Source organism: Erinaceus europaeus, chromosome 3 (genome assembly GCF_950295315.1).
Source record: "Erinaceus europaeus chromosome 3, mEriEur2.1, whole genome shotgun sequence".
Taxonomy (NCBI): Eukaryota; Metazoa; Chordata; class Mammalia; order Eulipotyphla; family Erinaceidae; genus Erinaceus; species Erinaceus europaeus.
In genome coordinates, this window is record NC_080164.1 from 15,652,600 (window position 1) to 15,671,779 (window position 19,180).

The 19,180-nt window shown below is 58.5% G+C and overlaps 1 protein-coding gene across 4 annotated transcripts in view; it reads right to left on the minus strand.

Moving 5' to 3' along the window:
* DNMT3A (DNA methyltransferase 3 alpha) overlaps positions 1-12,102 on the minus strand; it is a 113,528-nt gene extending 101,426 nt beyond the window's left edge. For 2 of the 4 annotated variants that reach the window (XM_060186679.1, XM_060186682.1), the window contains exon 1: positions 11,920-12,102. The gene's annotated coding sequence lies outside the window, so the exon portion shown is untranslated. The remainder of the gene's footprint in view (positions 1-11,919) is intronic. The other 2 variants (XM_060186678.1, XM_060186681.1) reach the window with 2 other exon arrangements.
* Between the last annotated feature and the right edge of the window lie 7,078 nt (positions 12,103-19,180).

Consider the following 19,180-nt stretch of genomic DNA (forward strand, 5'->3'; position numbering starts at 1 on the left):
ACACACAAGCACAAGGTCCTGAGTTCGATCTCTGGTACTGAGCTGCAGACGATGCTCTGGTTCCCCTACCACATCATTGTTAGAAGATTAATAAATATTTATAAATAGGAAAAAAAGAAAGAATCGAGGTTTGAGTGGCCCGGGAAGTGAGGCCACATGCAGAGCTACATACACGCCTGCCTGAGGCCTCAAGTTCAATCCCGGAGGCCACGAATGCCAGAGTGGTGCTCTGGTTCTCTCCTCCATAACCAACTCTGTCTACTCTCTCTTTCTTTCTAGAAATCGTTTTAAAGACTTATTTATTTATTTTATTTGTTAGGACAGAGATGAATTGAGAGGGAAAGGGAAGTAAAGAGAGGGAGAGAGTGACAGAGAGACACCTGCAGCCCTGCTTCACCACTCGTGCAGCTTCCCCCCTGCACGCTGCACGCGGGGACGGGGGGGGGGGGTTGAACCTGGCTTCTTGTGCATGGTAATATTCGCACTTAACCAGGTGTGCTACCACCTGGACTCTCTCTCTTTCTATTTATTTATTTATTATGATAGATGGAAGAGAGAGGGAGAGGGAAAGAGAGGGAGTCGGGTGGTAGCACAGAGGGTTAATCGCAGCTGGCACAAAGCGCAAGGACCGGCATACGGATCCCTGTTTCAGCCCCCGGCTCCCCACCTGCAGGGGAGTCGCTTCACAGGCGGTGAAGCAGGTCTGCAGGTGTCTGTCTTTCTCTCCCCCTCTCTGTCTTCCCCTCCTCTCTCCATTTCTCTCTGTCCTATCCAACAACAACGACAACAATAATAACTACAACAACAATAAAACAACAAGGGCAACAAAAGGGAATAAATAAATAAAATATTTAAAAAAAAAAACAGAGAGAGAAAGAGAGATGTCTGCAGCCCGCTCCACCACTGCGAAGCTTCCCTCCTGAGGACATTTCAGGGCACAAGGACCTGGGTTCAAGCTCCTAGTCCCCACCTACCAGAGGAAAGCTTCACGAGTGGTGAAGTAAGGCTGCTGCTGTCTCTTTGTCTGTTTCCCTTTCCATATCTTCTCAGTTTCTCTCTGTCTCCCACGGCCTCCCGTCAACCACACCCAGGGTCTTGCTCAGGCGTTATCCAGAGGAGGCTGGGGCTCAAGCCCCAACCTCCCACCCTGAGGCAGAGGGGACAGTGTGAAGTTACTCCTGGCAGCTCCCACAAGGGGTGGTGCCTAGCGTGACCCCACCCCCATTCTAGGAGCAGCTGGGCAGAGTCCCAGGGCACCATGCCCAGAAGGGGCCCTCTCAGGAGCTGTCCCCTTCCTAGCCAGGACCCACTCCTGTTCTGGATGCTATAGGGTACCAGGGTGAAGGAGTTGAGGAAGTCCTGGGTGGGGGTGCCAGGGTACCTCAGGAAACCTGAGGGGTGGTCCCACCCTGCCTGAAGCCAGTAGACTAAGTTCCTTTCTGGCCGCCCTGCCCGCTCCCATCCCATCTACACGCAGTCTTCGCCCCAAAGGGACCCCACCTGGCCCCTGAGGGGCAGCCTCCCAACTTCCACAGAGGCTAGAAGGCCCTTGGCTCAGAACTTTCCACCCGGCTTGCTTCCTCCTCCCTTGCACCCCAACCCAAGGAGGGGCTGAGGGGAGAAGAAGGCCTCCAGGACCCAAGAGAGCAAATTCTGGAATCAGCAGCTCCCAGTCTGGCTTCACCTCCAGTTCCAAGTGCTGCCTGGACCCTTTCTTGTTCCCAGCCCTGCCACCCCACCCCGGAGACAGGGTACCCTCCTAGTGTGCACAGCGGGCTGAGTGAGCCCCCAAGACCCCAAGATGCAAGAGAAGCAGCCCAGCATTTACCACAGTGGCCGGCATGCGGAAGGCCCTTGAGGCAGGTGATTTCATTTAATTAGGCTGATTAATTTTTAATTAGATGATAATTTTTTAATTAGGGCAATTAATTTAAGGTGGAAAGGTCAGTAACAGGTCTCCCAGGACCTAGACCCCAGCTGAGGACACACGCCCAAGCCGTGGAGGCTCCAGAGTGTCCCCAGCAGCTGGCCCTGGCCACATGGCAGCGTGAGTCCACCAGAGCCCCTCAACCTTGGGGAGTGCTCATGGACACACAGACACATCCACACACTATGCATGGGCAGATGGACACACAGACGGAAGTGCACATGCAGACACACGTGGACAAACCCCTCCATGGTGTGGCTCCAGCTGCCTCCAGCTAGGGCCACAGAGGCAGTGGGGAGCCAGCTGGGAGACTCCCAGGTGTCCCGCGACGACATTACAGGGGAAATGGCAAATAGCGCCTATCAACAGCGTGTGACAGGATTCTTCCTGGACTGGGAATCGGCCGGCTCCAGAATAAAGCAACAGAGGAAAGACGGAGGATGGAGCGAAGAGAGGAGAGAACCATGTCCTTTGCCTCCTCAGAATTAATATTCACTGTAATCACGTTCACTCAAACCGCTTACTGTACACACCTAATTCCTTCCTTCCTTCCTTCCTTCCTTCCTTCCTTTCTTTCTTTCTCTCTTTTATGTTTCTTACATTGGGTAAGATAGAGAAATATTGAGAGGGGAGGGGAGATAGAAGGAGGAAGAAAGAGAGATATCTACAGCCCTGCTTCACTGTTCATGAAGCTCCCCCTACAGGTGGGGAGCAGGGCTCAAACTCCAGTCCTTGCACATCTTGCACATGGTGACGTGTGCGCTTAACCGAGTGCATTCCCACCCGGCCCCTCCTCGCCTCATCTCCATGCGGCGCAATCTCACTTGTCATGGGCATGCCAGATGCATGATGTCACAGATTCCGTCTGGTGATGCCATAACACCAGAGATGCCCACTGTGCCAGCCCCCCACAAGTCCACAGGGTCCCTCCCCTCCCACAGCCCCACCCAAAAGCCCTGCTGAGGCCTCCAGGAGGCAGAGATATCCCCACCCAGCATGTACCCCCTGGGGGCCACAATCTGAGCAGAAGCAGCTAGTACCCCCCATCCAGGCCCAGGTTATCCCCAAGTTCCTCTCCCAGACCAGCCAGTGGCTAGGCAAGGTCCCCAATGTGTCCCCCTCTCAGGTCCCAATAGTCCCGACTCCCAGGCTCCCCTTCATTAAAATAGGAAAAGCCACAGCCCCCACCCCCCAACTCACCCTACATGCTGCAGCAAATATATGGGGTCCAGGGTTCAGGCCCAAAGGGTGAGCAAGGATTGACAAATGGCTCCCCAGGACACAGAGGGGACAGGCTGGCAGGACCAGCCAGGGGGACACACACAGTGTCAGGGGCAATGGAAGGATGCACCTTGACCCCCAAACACGAGGTGGGGGCTCTCTGTTCCGGGATATGGCCCTGGGGTGGCAGGGCCAAGCGGGAACCAGTCTGTCCCCCACTGCCCCTCACGGTGCCATGCCACCTCCCACCTCCACCCAGGACTCCCAACCTGGCTGGGATCATTTTTCTAGAGGTTATTTGGAACCATCCCATGACATCCAAAAGACTCGTGTCTATTTTAGAGCGACTTAAAGTTGTTAAAGGTTGATTTTATTTATTACAGATTGAGAGAGTTTCACAGGAGACAGAGAAGGGGAGGGGGAGATATCAGATCACCACTCCAGGACCCACACGCCAGCATTCCAACTGGGAACTGGAGGCATAAAGGCCAACACACTTACTAGCTGAGCTATCTCTCCAGCTGCTTCTTCCTTCCTTTCTTCCTTTCTTTCTTTCTTTCTTTCTTTCTTCCTTTTTTTTTTTTTTTTTGATACTTGTTTTGTTGCCACCAGGGTTACCACTGAGGCTCAGTTCCTACACAACAAACTCATCATTCCTAGCAGCCGTTCCCCCCCTTTTATTAGCTAGTACACAAAGAAACTGAGGTAGGGGAAGAGACAGAGAGACACCCACAGCCCTGCTTTACCACTCACCAAGCATCCCCCCTGCAGGTGAAGAACTGGGGGTTTGATCTTAGGTCCTTGCTCATAGTGACACATGTGTTCAACTAAGTGCACCACTGCCTGGTCCCCAATCTTCTCTTTTATTATTTATTTCAAGGGTGGTGGCGGCAGTGGTGGGGGAGGGAATAGATGGCAGAATAGTAATGCAAACAGAATCTCGAGTGTGAGGCTCCAGGGTCCCAGGTTCAGTCTCTCACACCACCATAAGCCAGAGCTGAGCAGTGCTCTGGTAAGATGAAAAGAAATCCTGTTATTTATTTCATGAGAAAGAGAGTGAGAGTTCAGAACACCACCCCACGCAGGCTGTGCTGGGGTTCGGACCCAGGGCCTCACACGTGCAAATTGTGCATTTCACCAGCCAGGCAGGACCCTCCCGGCCTCAGGAACAGCCTTGTTCACGACTTCCCTGTGCCCTCGACAGACCTGCCCCTAGGGGAGGGTGGTCACAGCTGGTCCTCAGACCCCAAGTTGTAAAACTCAGAGTGGAGCTTTTGAGGGGCCACTGTGAAGCAGAAGTGCGGCTCAGACCCCCAGTCTCGGTGCCACTTCTCTCCCTGAACATCTGCAGGGCCGGCCTTCCATCATGGAGTGTGGTAGCCCTGCCTTTCCGGTCCTCAGCACTGGCCAGCCACCCCCAGACAGCCATTGCTCCAGCAAGCCCGGCCAAGCTCCACCTGGGAGAGCCCCAGAGGTTGGCCTCAAGCTGAAGGACCCCCAACACCCCTCCCAGGGGAAGCACCCCTCCTCCATGGCCACTACCACCCTGGGACTCCCGCTCCAGCCTGCCCTACCCTCACTGTCCTCCACCTCCTCCAGGAGTCCCCCTGAGATGGTCTGTCTGGGACTGGAAATGAACATGTCACTAAGAGTGCAGCAGCTTCCAGAGGACAGTCACACACACCACCCCTCCACAGCCTCAAAGCTTTACGCAGTCAGAAAGCGGGGGTGGGTGTGTGGGGGAACTGTTCCCCACCCTTCAAGATGCAGCTCAGGGCCTGGAGTTAGCTCACCCATTAGAAAGTGCATATCATGAGGCCCTGGTTTCAAGCCCTGGCACCACACAGGAGCACCACAAATGACCCCAGGAAGCTCCATGGATGGTGGCACTGTGCTGTTGTCTCTGTCTCTCTCTGGTTCCCCTCAAAGACTAAAGAATGGTGACCTCCAACCCAGCTACTGATGTGCCCACCCCACCCCCCATTGTGGGCTCCTTAAGAGAAAAATGATCTCTTTCACCTCAGCAGCCAGGGCACCCAGCACCCAGTAGGTGTCTACTGGATGCGCCTTGTCTGTGCATCTGAAGGGTGAAAAGGAGAAAATATACAGTGACAGCCCAGCCCCACCTCAGAGCGCCTCTCCCCCTCATGAAAGACATACGTCTGGGGGCTTGGCAGTGGCGCATCTGGTTAAGTACACACATTACAGTGTGGAAAGAAAGACATCTTTAAATATATATATATATATCACAGACCCAAGCAGCCAGGGAGGACGAACTCAGAGAGCAGGCCAGTCCTGGCTTGACATAGGGGGAAACCGAGGCACAAAAAGGCTCAGCAAGCAGCCCTAGGTGCCCCGCTAAGGGGGTGGGGTCAGAGAGAAGAGAAATGACACCTTTCTATTCCTGTCACCACCAACTCTCCCTCCTGCCCCAGCCTGGGGGCAGGGGTCCTGTCTCCCCTTCACTCTGGGGGTGATGAGAATGACAGGTCCTGCTTGCGGCACCCCACGGAACAGGGGGTGCTCCCACGTGACCTCACGGATAGGTACCGAGGGCTCTCACGCACCCCTTGTGCTCCTGGCTGCAGGGCCAGCTGCTCCCACAGACTAGTCCACCTGAGACGTGACTATCACCTTCCCCCGACTCGACGAGGAGACACCTGCAGCCTCAAGGTTTGGGGTGCATGAGGGGGAGGTTAAGACACCCATGGGCGTCTGCTCCAGTCATGCCCACAGCTCACCAGCCGGGTGATTCTCGCAGGATCCCACCCCCACCCAACTCCATGATTTGTTCCCCATCCCGAGTGAGAACAAGTTCTGAATCACCATCTGACAAAACCCCCTAAATTCACAGGCCCTGGAATGTGCTGGGGTACAGTCAGAACACCCCACCGCTACTGAGCTGGCCGTTCTGATGGACAGAGCACTGGACCTTAAGCGAAGGCCTGGTTCATCCCACATGCCAGGCTGATGCTCTGCTTTTCTCTAGTTAATAAATAAAAAACAACACATTTTTTTAAAGGGCCTGGGCTGGCAGACAGAATGATGGTGACGTAAAGACTCTCCTGCCTGAGGCTCCAAAGTCCCAGGTTCAATCCCCAGCACCACCATCAGCCAGAGCTGAGCAGGCCTCTGGGTAAAATAAAAAATAAATGTGCTTGGCTGTATGAGGAGATGGATGGGGGAGACAGGGTAGAGCACAGGACTTGCAGGCAGAAGGTCCAGGGTTCGATTGCAGTCTGCATACATATGCCAGAGTGGTGGTCTGGCTCTCGCCCTCTGCCATCTCACCTACATTGTCCCTCCTTCCCACCTTCCAGGACTCAATCCCCCCCCCCCACATTGTTATCCGGAAACCTTGGGCAAGCATGGTGTTATTTTTGTTGTCATCACTAAGAAAGTAACAGGTGGGTACTTTCATCATTTCAAAGAACTCCAAGTATATAAAGTGTCTAGAGAGTAGTAGAGGGAGTTGGGCAGTAGCCCAGCGGGTTAAGCGCATGTGGGAAGCGTAACAACTGGCGTAAGGAGCCCGGTTCAAGCCCCCGGCTCCCCACCTGCAGGGGGATCACTTCACAGGCAATGAAGCAGGTCTGCAGGTGTCTGTCTTTCTCTCTCCCTCTCTGTCTTCCCCTCCTCTCTCCATTTCTCTCTAACAACGACGACATCAATAGCAACAACAATGATAACTGCAACAACAATAAAAAACAACAAGAGCAACAAAAGGGAAAATAAATACAGAAAAAAAAAAAGAGTAGTAGAGACTGTACCTATGGGTTTGCTGCCCACCCAGAACCACACCCCCCCCCCCGGGGCCCCTGAGGGAAAGATGACATCATGTCATAGACAGCTAACACATCAGGACACCCCTGTGACCCTGTGACCTCATTTCAAAGGCTTTGGGGACTCTCAGTGGACCCCCCTTAATTTATTGGGCTTTGCATTATTTACCAAATGACACACACTCTTTGCATGTGGGGAGGGGCTCACCCCCTGGGCCTGGCCTACTGGTGTTCTCTAGGCTGGGGGAGGGGCACTAGCCCACCAGCTGGAATGTCCCCAGATACTGAGCACATCCTGGGCCATGTCCACCAGGTGACCCTATCACCTCATAAAGCACCTTCAAACCTTTGCAAGTAAGGACCCTGGCAGCAAACCCCCCCCAAGTTCTGCTAGGTCTGGAACACCTTCTGCTCTGTGGCACCCCCAGACTGGCCACCTCAGCATAACAGATGAGTACCAGCTAGGGGTGGGGACACCCCCATGTTGACCAGCTGTGAGAGACCCCCAGCCCTTCTGAGCTCCCTAACAGGGCTGCTCAGAACTGGCTCAGAATTAAAAATGACCTTGACATTTGAAGCTACGGAGGGAAGATCAATACAGATGGCAGCAAGTGGCCTTGACCGCAGGAGACCTGGTCAGAGATGTAAATGGGGGAGGGAGCTCCCTGCGGAGACCCTTCCCCATCACTGTCCCCCTCACCCAGGCCGTGCCAACTGCACAGAAGACATGGCTTGGGGAGTCGGGTGGTACCGGTTCGAGATCCCGGCTCCCCACCCGCAGGGGAGTTGCTTCACAGGTGGTGAAGCAGGTCTGCAGGCATCTCTCTGTCTCTCTTCCTCTCTATCTCCCCCTTCTCTCTCAGTTTCTCTCTGTATCCAATAACAAATAAATTTTTAAAAATATTTTTTAAAAAAAGACGGCTTGGTGACCAGTCTGCTGTCCTGGCGCCTGTGGCCACACATGGAGCCCCAGCCCCACACCTCAGGGTACCCCCTTCAGGTTGAGGCTCGTTTCTGCTGTATGAGGGACCGGGAGGAAGGGAAGGGTAGGGTGGACCCAGGTCTCACCCCCACTTCCCGGAGAAGCTGCCTGCCAGAATATTCTGGATGCAGGGAGTCTCAGCCTGGGGAGGGGGGCAGGGGAGTGCAGAGGGGAGCCCCCCCCCCCCCGAGGCCGGACAGGGGGGGGCATGATGGCTGTCACTCACGCAGACCTCAGACCTTGCCGGAGCTCCCCCCAGTCACCACACCCCCTGGGGCTGGTGTGATTTAAACCCCAAGTCTGAGCTTTTAAGCTCCAGCCTACAGACATAAAGGAATCTTCTATATCCCACACCGACTGAGCAGTCGCCCCCTCCCCACCTCCTTTTCGCCCCCCACTCGTCCCAGTCATCTCCCCCACTGCCGCCCCCCTACCACCACCACCACAAACGGTGGTGTAGCCTCCCTGTGGGCAGAGGCTATGTGTCTCTAAATGAAGGGAGTGGATCTCAGCCTGCCAGAGGCCCTCCCCCAGCAGGCCAGCTGCCTCCTCCACCTGCAAACCCCCCTCAGATGTCATGTCAGGAGCCCCCTCCTCCAAGAAGCCTTCCCGGTGGCCTCCTCGGGGCTTCCTCTCATCCTGGTGGGGAGCAGGTCTCACACTCGCTCACACTGCGGAGCCTCGACCCGCCGGAAATGCTGAACAGTCTGGCAACCGGAAGTAAACGGTGGGAAATGGCACTGGGCTGAGGGTGGGGGTGGGATAGACTGTGGGAGGCAGTGCCGAAACCACAGCGCCAGGGTTCCCAGAGGGTGGAGGGGGGGCAGGCGCCTTATCCCAGCCAGATCTGCACTTCCCACACCTGGAGATGGCGGGGAGACTTCTCAGCACCCCGAAGGGCCAGCCAGGGGTGCCTGCAGCCCTAAGACAACCTGGGGGCAACAGCTAGGGAAACTGAGGCTCAGAAGCCAGGCCAGCAGCTCCAGAGGCCACAACTGGGAAGTGTCAGGATACAGTAGGTCTCGGGGCTGGGGGCAGAGTGTCCCCGTCCCCTGCCTGGTACACACGGAGCCCAGAGCCCAGAGACAGGCTGGTGTCCACAGACCTCTCATTGCTCTTTAAGGGGGAAACAGCCAGAAGAGAGAAATGGCTGAGAACAATCCTGGGTTTGAGCGGAGAGGGTCTGCCAGCAGCAAGGGAACTGGCTCTCCTGTCTGTCAGTCGCCAGGGTAGGGATGGCCACAGTTCCCAGGGCACACCAGCCCAGAGGCCAGAGATGCTTGGGCCTACAGCCGAGGGGTGGGGGCAGGCTCTGAAGGTACCAGGAAGTGAGGGGCAATGGCAGGTGACAGGCACACAGGTGGCCCTTCTGAGTCTGGCCATCCCTTGCTGGTCCCACACCCCAACAGACCCCCAAGCCCCAAGGCTTGGATCCCAAAGCCAGGGAAAGGGTGGGCCACTCTGAACTCACCAGGAGAAGCCCAGCAAGCTGTTCTTGGAGCTCCCTTTCTGCCCCCCCCCCAGGTCCCCAAACCTCAGCCTCAGGTGGGCCCGGGCTCCTGCAGGGAAAGAACTGGGGTCTTTCAGTGGGGCTCAGGCCTAAGGAGCCAGGTGCAAAGGGAGCAGTGGCCGTTCTGTGATGACAGAGGCATGGAGCACAGGCCAGGGTGTCTGTCACCTTCCCACAGCCCCCACCAAGGCCATGCTGCAAAGTGGCGCTCCCTGGAGATGACAGCATGATGTGGACACTCCCGGGAGCTTGGCCGGTGTGGGCTGGAGCAGGGGCCACCCCAGATCTACAAGTGGAAGCTCAGAGGAGGCTGGATTTTTGACACCCTCGGTGGAGTCTAAGGTGACACCCTCCCTCAATACCCCAGCACCTTCTTTCCAAGGCTCATCCCTGGGGCAGGAGCTGCTTGCTGCTAGCCCTGACCTGACCGCCTCCCCTTGGAAGCCCTTCCTGACTGACTGCTGGCTGGTGAAAAACAGACCACCCCGCCTCCAGTCTGGCTCTGAAATTCCACCCGCAGACACAGAGCCATAGAATTTCAAGCTGGAACGGACCTTGGGGCTCCTGGCCAGCCCCCACCCCACACAGGAATCCTGTCCGCAGACACCCCGACCCACGGTGGCCTCTGTGGCTCCTCCTGGAGCTGAGATTGACTGAGGACAAGCATCCAGGAACTGCAATAGCGACCCGGGGGAGTCAGGGTCCAAAGGGGGACAGAGAGAAGGACCCAGGCAGGCAGGTGGGTGTCACTGTAGCCTGGGGGGGAGGGCGCCTGGAGATGGGAACACACACTCACCCCCCTACAAACTGCTTGTCACAGCTCTGCGGGGCCTGGGGGAGCCTGGTGCTGCCCCCCAGAAACTCCGCAGAAACCGCCCATCGTGCGGTTCTGTGCGGCGGCGGGAAGCTCAGGGGCCGCGCAGAGCGGGGTCCGCCCCGCAGCTGGGCTCAGGGTCCCACAGGCCCCACTGGCCGCCGCAGCTGTCACATCTGGCGGGGGAGGCGCGCAGCCCAGGGGCACCTGATCTCGCCTCCCCCCGCCCCCGCCGAGCTGAAACCTGACGACGATGGTCCCCTGGGACAGCGCGGGGGGGGGGGGGCAGGCGGGGTCATGGGCGGGGTGCCCCCCGCAGTCCGGGCTGCCCCGAGGGGTCCAGAACGCCATCTTGGGTCAAGGTGCAGCCCCGGGGGGCGCCCCTCCAGAGTCGGGGTGCTGCCCCCCCGGAGCCAGCGCGCCCACGCCCACGCCCGGGCGCCCGCACTTTCCCGCAGGCTCTGCTGCAGGGACGCGGGGGACGCGGGATGGAGAGAAGACGCGGGGAGACACAGGGGCGCCCCCCAGGAGGAGGCTCGGGCTGGGGCAGTCAGGCCGGGCGGACTCTGGCCCCGTGCCAGGGGGGCGGCGAGGTGCTGGGGGCCGGGACCCCGCACCGCAGGCCTCGTCCTTCACCGCGCGGGCGCGCGGCCTCAAGGACACGTCCACCCGGCGGGTGTCCGCGGGTGTGCGGGGCGGGGCGGTGCGGGGCTGGGGGGCCGCGCCCCGCCCCCTCCCCGGCCCCCGCCCCGCCCCCACACTGCGGCGCCGCCCGCTCCCACGGCCGCGGGGGGGGGCAGGGAGGAGCCAGGCCGCCGAGCCCCCGCACCCGTCGCGGCCCCCGGCCCGCACTCTCCGCCGCCCCGCCCAGCTCCGCGGCGCCCCGCGCCCCAGCCACAGGTGGCCGGAGGAAGATCGCGGCGCAGCGCTCCCGGCCCGGCCCCCGCGCCCGCCCCCGCGGCCCCGGCCCCCGCCCCACAGGCCCCCGCCCCGCAGGCCCGAGCGGCCGGGCGCCGGGGGAGGAGCGGGGGGCCGGGTCGTGCCAGGCTGCCATTTTCTGCCGCCGCCGCCGCCGAGCCCGCGCCCCCTCCCCGCCGCCCCGGGCGGCCGATCGGGGTCGGGGTCCGCGCCCTGGGGAGCCCGGGCCGCAGCCCCCTTGGGTCCCGGGGCTGGCGGGGCCCCCCCGCGGCATTGTATGGACTTGAACTTGAGCCTCGGGCCGGCGAGGCGGGAGGGGGCGCCACGGGGACATAAACAAGCCCGCCGCCCCGCCGCCGAGCTGCAGGGGCGCCCACCTCCCCCCGTTACCGTGTGCGGCCCGGCCTGCCCGCTGCTCCCGCTCCCGCTCCCGGCTGCTCCGCGCCGCCGCGCCGCCCTCCCCGCGCTCGCTGTCGCGCTCCCTCTCTCCGCCTCCTCCGCGGGTCCCCCCCTCCCACCCTTCTCTCCGCCTTCCTCCTTCCCTCCCTCCGGCCGCCGGGCCCAGGCCTCCCTCCGCCCGCCCCCCGCCGCCGCGCGGGGCCCGGAGCTGCGGCCCCGGCGGGAGGCGCCCCGGAGCGGCCTGCCCGGGGGTCCTAGCGCCCGCACCCCGCACCCCGCACCCCCGCACGCGGCCGTGTCCGCAGGCCCCGCGGCGCCGCGCCCTCCCTCCCCGTCGCCCCTGCCGGCCCCCCCGCGCCCCGCTACCTGCAGCTGCTCCGCGCCGGGTCCCCGCATCCAGCACTGGCCGCAGGGACAGCGGCCCCTCCTCCCGGCCGGTGTCAGACCCCCCCCCCCGCGCCGAGCCCCGCGCCCGCCTGCAGTTCCCCGGCCCGCCGCCAGGGCCCCGCGAGCCCCGCGGCCGCCGCAGCGCCCCGCCGCCCCACCAGGTGCCGCCCGCCCGCCCGCCCGCGCCCCAAGGTCGGCGAGGGGGGCCGCGCCCTCCAGGGCTTCCTGCCGCGGGGGGGCGCCCTCCCCTCCATGCCCTCCGGCCTTCGCGGGGCTCCCCCGCCTTCCGACTGGGGCTCCCCGGGCGCATTCACCCTCCGGTCACCCCTGCGCCTCACCCTTCGGGGGTGCTGTTGGACTGGCGCCGCCAGCACCCATGGGAGCCCGCGGGGTGGGGGACACGGGCACCATCGCCCTGCAGCCTGCCCGCCCTCCCGCAGCTGCACCCCGGGGTCACGGGGACAGAGGGCAACCCCTCTTCTGCCGCTCCGGTCTTTATGCCCCCCCCACACACACAGCTGTCCCGAGCTTTGGGGGGCCACCTTAGCTCAGGTGGCACCCCTGTGTCGCAGATGCTGGGCCCTGCCCCCATGGGCCCTACCTGGTCGCTGCAGAGCAACCCCCCACCCCCAGGGAGGAAGTGCAGCCACAGCCCCGCGGGCCTAGTAGGCGCTCAGTAGACCTGGGCGGGGGCGGGGGCGCTGCAGGTTCTTCCGCTTGGCCTCTCCTTGAAGAAGGGTCTCAGGCCCCCACGCCAGAGCTGGGCCCAGGGGCCGGCTGTCAGCCCCACCCCCCTCTCCGGACTTACATAACCCTGTCCAGGGCCGTGGCCACTTGCTGAGGTCTAGCACCAAGCGCAGACCTGTCCTGCTCTGTCTCCTGCCTGTGAGGCCCTCACCCTCCGTGCCCAGCCTGTGTGGCCCTCACCCTCTGTGCCCAGTCTGTGTGGCCCTCACCCTCCGTGCCCGGCCTGTGAGGCCCTCACCCTCCGTGCCCAGCCTGTGTGGCCCTCACCCTCCATGCCCGGCCTGTGTGGCCCTCACCCTCTGTGCCCAGCATGTGAGGCCCTAGACCTCCGTGCCCAGACTGTGTGACCCTCACCCTCCGTGCCCAGCCTGTGTGGCCCTCACCCTCCGTGCCCAGCCTGTGAGGCCCTAGACCTCCGTGCCCAGCCTGTGTGGCCCTTACCCTCCGTGCCCGGCCTGTGAGGCCCTAGACCTCCGTGCCCAGCCTGTGAGGCCCTAGACCTCCGTGCCCATCCTGTGAGGCCCTAGACCTCCGTGTCCAGCCTTTGTGGCCCTCACCCTCCGTGCCCAGTCTGTGTGGCCCTCACCCTCCGTGCCCAGCCTGTGTGGCCCTCACCCTCCGGGCCCAGTCTGTGTGGCCCTTACCCTCTGGGCCGAGCCTGTGTGGCCCTCACCCTCCGTGCCCAGCCTGTGTGGCCCTCACCCTCCGTGCCCAGCCTGTGTGGCCCTCACCCTCCGGGCCCAGCCTGTGTGGCCCTCACCCTCAGTGCCCAGCCTGTGAGGCCCTAGACCTCCGTGTCCAGCCTGTGTGGCCCTCACCCTCCGTGCCCGGCCTGTGAGGCCCTAGACCTCCGTGTCCAGCCTGTGAGGCCCTCACCCTCTATGCCCAGCCTGTGAGGCCCTAGACCTCCGTGCCCAGCCTGTGAGGCCCTAGACCTCCGTGTCTAGCCTGTGTGGCCCTCATCCTCCGTGCCCAGCCTGTGAGGCCCTCACCCTCCGTGCCCAGCCTGTGTGGCCCTTACCCTCTGGGCCCAGCCTGTGTGGCCCTCACCCTCCGTGCCCAGCCTGTGTGGCCCTCACCCTCCGTGCCCAGCCTGTGTGGCCCTCATCCTCCGTGCCCAGCCTGTGAGGCCCTCACCCTCCGTGTCCAGCCTGTGTGGCCCTCACCCTCCGTGCCCAGCCTGTGTGGCCCTCACCCTCCGTGCCCAGCCTGTGTGGCCCTCACCCTCCGTGCCCAGCCTGTGAGGCCCTAGACCTCCGTGTCCAGCCTGTGAGGCCCTCACCCTCTATGCCCAGCCTGTGAGGCCCTAGACCTCCGTGCCCAGCCTGTGAGGCCCTAGACCTCCGTGTCTAGCCTGTGTGGCCCTCATCCTCCGTGCCCAGCCTGTGAGGCCCTCACCCTCCGTGTCCAGCCTGTGTGGCCCTCACCCTCCGTGCCCAGCCTGTGTGGCCCTTACCCTCTGGGCCCAGCCTGTGTGGCCCTCACCCTCCGTGCCCAGCCTGTGTGGCCCTAGACCTCCGTGCCCAGCCTGTGAGGCCCTAGACCTCCGTGTCCAGCCTGTGTGGCCCTCATCCTCCGTGCCCAGCCTGTGAGGCCCTCACCCTCCGTGTCCAGCCTGTGTGGCCCTTACCCTCTGGGCCCAGCCTGTGTGGCCCTCACCCTCCGTGCCCAGCCTGTATGGCCCTCACCCTCCGTGCCCAGCCTGTGTGGCCCTCACCCTCCGTGCCCAGCCTGTGTGGCCCTCACCCTCCGTGCCCAGCCTGTGAGGCCCTAGACCTCCGTGCCCAGCCTGTGTGGCCCTCACCTTCTGTGCCCAGCCTGTGTGGCCCTCACCCTCTGTGCCCAGCCTGTGTGGCCCTCACCCTCTGTGCCCAGCCTGTGTGGCCCTCACCTTCTGTGCCGGCCTGTGAGGCCCTAGACCTCCGTGTCCAGCCAGTGTGGCCCTCACCCTCCGTGTCCAGCCAGTGTGGCCCTCACCCTCTGTGCCAGCCTGTGTGGCCCTCGCCCTTGTGGCTCTCATCTCCTATGCCCAGCCTATGAGGCCCTCACCCTCAGTGCCCGGCCTGTGAGGCCGTAGACCTCCATGTCTGGCCAGTGTGGCCCTTGCCCTCTGTGCCCAAACTGTTTTGCCCTTACCCTCCATGCCTGGCCTGTGAGGCCCTTACCCTCTGTGCCCAGCCTGTGTGGCCCTCGCCCTCCCTGCCCAGCCTGTGAGGCCCTTGCCCTCTGGAGGGATGGAGGCTCAGCCACAGCCTCGCTGTGGGGAGGTGGCAGGGTCAGTCCTGTCAGTTGTGTCTGAAGTTCTCCACCAGCCTTTTAAGCTTTGGGGCTGCCCTGCCCACAGTTGGCAGTGACAAAACAGGTGGGTGTGAACTGCCCCTCAGTGGAAGGCTCTGAGATAGAGTCTGTGATCTTGGGGGTCCAGGTTAAGTGGAGCTGAGGGCTGGACGAGGGTGGAGGGGCTTGGGGATCCTGGTGCATGATGGTGGAAAGGAACATAGGCCAGAGATGAGTGTTTCCATTATGAGATGAGAAAATGTGCCCATGTGTCAACAACTGTATGGTAAGCCATTAGCCTTTTAATTAAAAAAAGGGGGGTCGGGGGAGTCGGCTGGTAGCTCAACAGGTTAAGCGCAGGTGGTGTGAAGCCCAAGGACTCATGTAAGGATCCCAGTTTGAGCCCCCAGCTCCCCACCTGCAGGGGAGTTGCCTCACAGGTGGTGAAGCAGGTCTGCAGGTCTGTCTGTCTTTCTCTCCCCTTCTGTCTTCCCCTCCTCTCCCCATTTCTCTCTGTCTTATCTAGCAACGACCACATCAACAACAACAATAATTACAACAATAAAAAAAAAAAGGGCAACAAAAGGGAAAATAAATAAATATTAAAAAATAATAAATAAATAAAGGGGGGTGCAGGGCACTAAGTTGCTTTTCTGGCTCCAGGGCCTGGTGTCTCTGGGGAGAGAGGACCCTTTGGGAGGCCCTGAGAGAGGGTTAGTCTTCCTCCCAGCACCCTGAAGCACACAGTTCCCGTGGGTCCTGTAGGACGGGTCCCACGTGATTCAGCCCAAGATGGCCACACAAGAGTGGAAATGGAGTCAGAGCTTCCTCCCTTGGGCACACCCCAGCCCCCCCAGCACTGAGACTTACAGTGGGGGACTTACAGCACTGTCCACAGAAGTCAGGCGGCAGGGACATTCTGGATGAATTAAAGGGGCCACAGCGTCCTGGAGGTGGCACAGAGGATAAACCATTGGACTCTCGTGGGGTCCTGAGTTCAATACCTGGCAGCATGTGTGCCAGAGTGATACTCTGGTTCTCTCGTTCTCTTTCTCCCTCTCTCTTCTCTTTCTCCCTCTCTCTCTTCTCTCTCTCTCTCTCTCTCTCTCTCCATGGAAGGAGGCAGCCTCTTCTGGGAGGGGCTGAGAAGTCAGACTCAGAGAGAGGTTGGTGGCTACCAGGGACTGGGGGTGTGTGTTTAAGGGCTGCAGCATTCCATTTCAGGGAGACGGACAACAGTAACGGTTTCACAGCTTTGAGGGTGTACTGAATGCCTCTTACCTGAACATTGGAAAATGCAGCAGCCCCTGTGCTACGCAGGCCAAAGACATGGCACTCAGGTCTCCTGAGAAGAAGACAGCAGTGATATCCCAGCTTAGTCTGTTCCAGACACCGGAAGAAAGGTCCAGGGGTGAAGTGGCTTGTGAACTAGCAGGCGTGATCTCTCACAGTGCTGGGGCTGGAGGTTCAGGGCGAGGCTGTGGAAGAGTCCACACTGGTCGAGGCAGCCTTTCCTCTGTGTCCTCAACTCTGGGGACTCTTCTGCAGGGACGCTGGTTCCAATCATGGGGTCCCTGATACAAGAGGGAACATTAGCTCACTTGCACCAAGACTCTGACAGTCAAGGCAAGGACGGATCCAGATCAAAGGACACTGAAGGGACAGAGAATGGAACATGTGCTGGGGGGTTAGCTTTTTATTGTCAGAGGTTCCTTTTTATTGAGGGAGAGAGGGAGAGAGGGAGACAGGAAGAGAGGGAGAGGGGGAGGGGGAGGGAGAGGGAGAGGGAGAGGGAGAGGGAGAGGGAGAGAGGGAGAGAGAGAGAGAGAGATGCCAGAACACTCTTCATATATGCAGTGCCAGGGATTGAGCCCCAGGCCGCAGGCATGCGAGGACTGCACTCTACCCTCTGAGTCACCTCCTTGTTGCCAGATCAGACTTCTTTGCCTTAAAGGGTATTATTGGAACAACTTGAGACACTTACATGGGCTCCGAGGACTAGAGGGCGGGAAGGGATCAGTGCTTTCTGTGTTTGATACTTGTGCTCCAGTTACCAAGAAACAATGTCCTTATGACTGGAGAGTGGGTAGAGGGCAGGACTCACCTGCACAAGGCACTGGTTTGACACCTAGGGCCCCCATATGCTGGAATAATGCTCTGGTCTCTCTCATTCTCTTGGCTCCAATAAAATAAATACATCTTGAAAAAGAAAGAGAAAGTCTTAATTTAGAAATAGATATTAGGAGTTTTGGGGGTGGGCTAGCAGGCTCCTTTTCATATCTTGTTCAGGGGCTGGGTGGTGGCACATCCAGTACAGGGCACATGCTACCATATGCAAAGACCTAGGTTCAAGTCCCCAGCCCCCACCTGCAGCAGGAAGCTTCACAAGTGATGGGCAATGCTGCAGGTGTCTTTTTAAAAAAGACAACTTATTCATACATGATTCCAAAAAAAAAATAAGTTTTTTTGTTAGTGATTTACAAAATTATGAAATAACAGGTAAAATTCCACACTGCTCCACTGGAAACTGCAGTGATTCTCCCAAGGTCACAGATATGAGTTGACTACTATTTCTATAACTATCTATATATTTTTAAAATTTTCTTTATTGGGGAATTAATATTTTACATTCAATAGTTTGTACATGCATAACATTTCTCAGTTTTCCACATAACAATACAACCCCCACTAGGTCCTCTGTCATCCTTCATGGACCTGTATTCTCCCCACCACCCACCCCAGAGTCTTTTACTTTGGTGCAATACGCCAATTCCAGTTCAGGTTCTACTTGTGTTTTCTCTTCTGATCTTGTTTTTCAATTTCTGCCTGAGAGTGAGAGAATCCCATATTCATCCTTCTCTTTCTGATTTATTTCACTTAACATGAATTTTTCAAGCTCCATCCAAGATCGGCTGAAAACAGTGAAGTCACCATTTTTTATAGCTGAGAATATATACCACAACTTGCTCAGCCACTCATCTGTTGTTGGACACCTGGGTTGCTTCCAGGTTTTGGCTATTACAAATTGTGCTGCCAAGAACATATGTGTACACAGATCTTTTTGGATGGATGTGTTGGGTTCCTTAGGATATATCCCCAGGAGAGGAATTGCAGGATCATAGGGTAGGTCCATTTCTAGTCTTCTGAGAGTTCTCCAGACTGTTCTCCACAGAGGTTGGACCAATTGACATTCCCACCAGCAGTGCAGGAGGGTTCCTTTGACCCCACAACCTCTCCAGCATTTGCTGCTGTTACCTTTTCTGATGTATGACATTCTCACAGGAGTGAAGTGATATCTCATTGTTGTCTTTATTTACACTGGTCACTTTATTCCCACTGGTCAGTGTGTCTATTCATGTTCCAGTTCCAAGCAGTTTTGATGACAATGGCCTTATAATACAATTTGAGATCTGGGAGTGTGATGCCTCCAGTTCTGTTCAACTATCTATATTTTTTACCCATTGGAAAAAAAAAAGTCTTTGTACACATTTCCTTCTTTTTTATAAGCTTGGAATTGCTTACAATAAAAATTTTAAAAGAAAGAACTATAGCATTTTCTGTGGAGTTATATAAAATATTCTTTCTTATTAATTTTTTTATTATCTTTACTTACTTATTGGATAGAGATAACCAGAAATTGAGAGGAGGGGGAGGATAGACAGATAAATCGATAGGTACCTGCAGCCCTGCTTCACCACTTGTGAAGCTTCCCTCTGCAGTGGGGATGAGGAGCTTGAACTTAGGTCCTTGCACATTGTAACATGTGTGCTTAACCAGGTTTGTCACCACCTGGCCCCAGAAATATTCTTTTTTTAAAGAAAAAAGCACGTAGTTCTTATTTTTAAATTATCTTTATTTATTTATCTATTGGATAGAGACAGCCAGAAATTGAGAAGAAGGGGGAGACAGAGAGGGAGAGATACAGAAAGACAACTGCAACACTGCTTCACTACTTGTGAAGCTCCCCCCTGGCTTGAACCCAGGTCCTTATGCATTGTTACTTGTGTGCTTAGCCAGATGTGCCACCACCAGGCCCCCAAAATATTCTTTTTTAAAGATGATTATTTATTTTTATTTTATTTTAAAATATTTTTATTTGGGAGTCGGGCTGTAGCGCAGCGGGTTAAGCGCAGGTGGCACAAAGCACAAGGACGGGCATAAGGATCCCGGTTCGAACCCCGGCTCCCCACCTGCAGGGGAGTCGCTTCACAGGCGG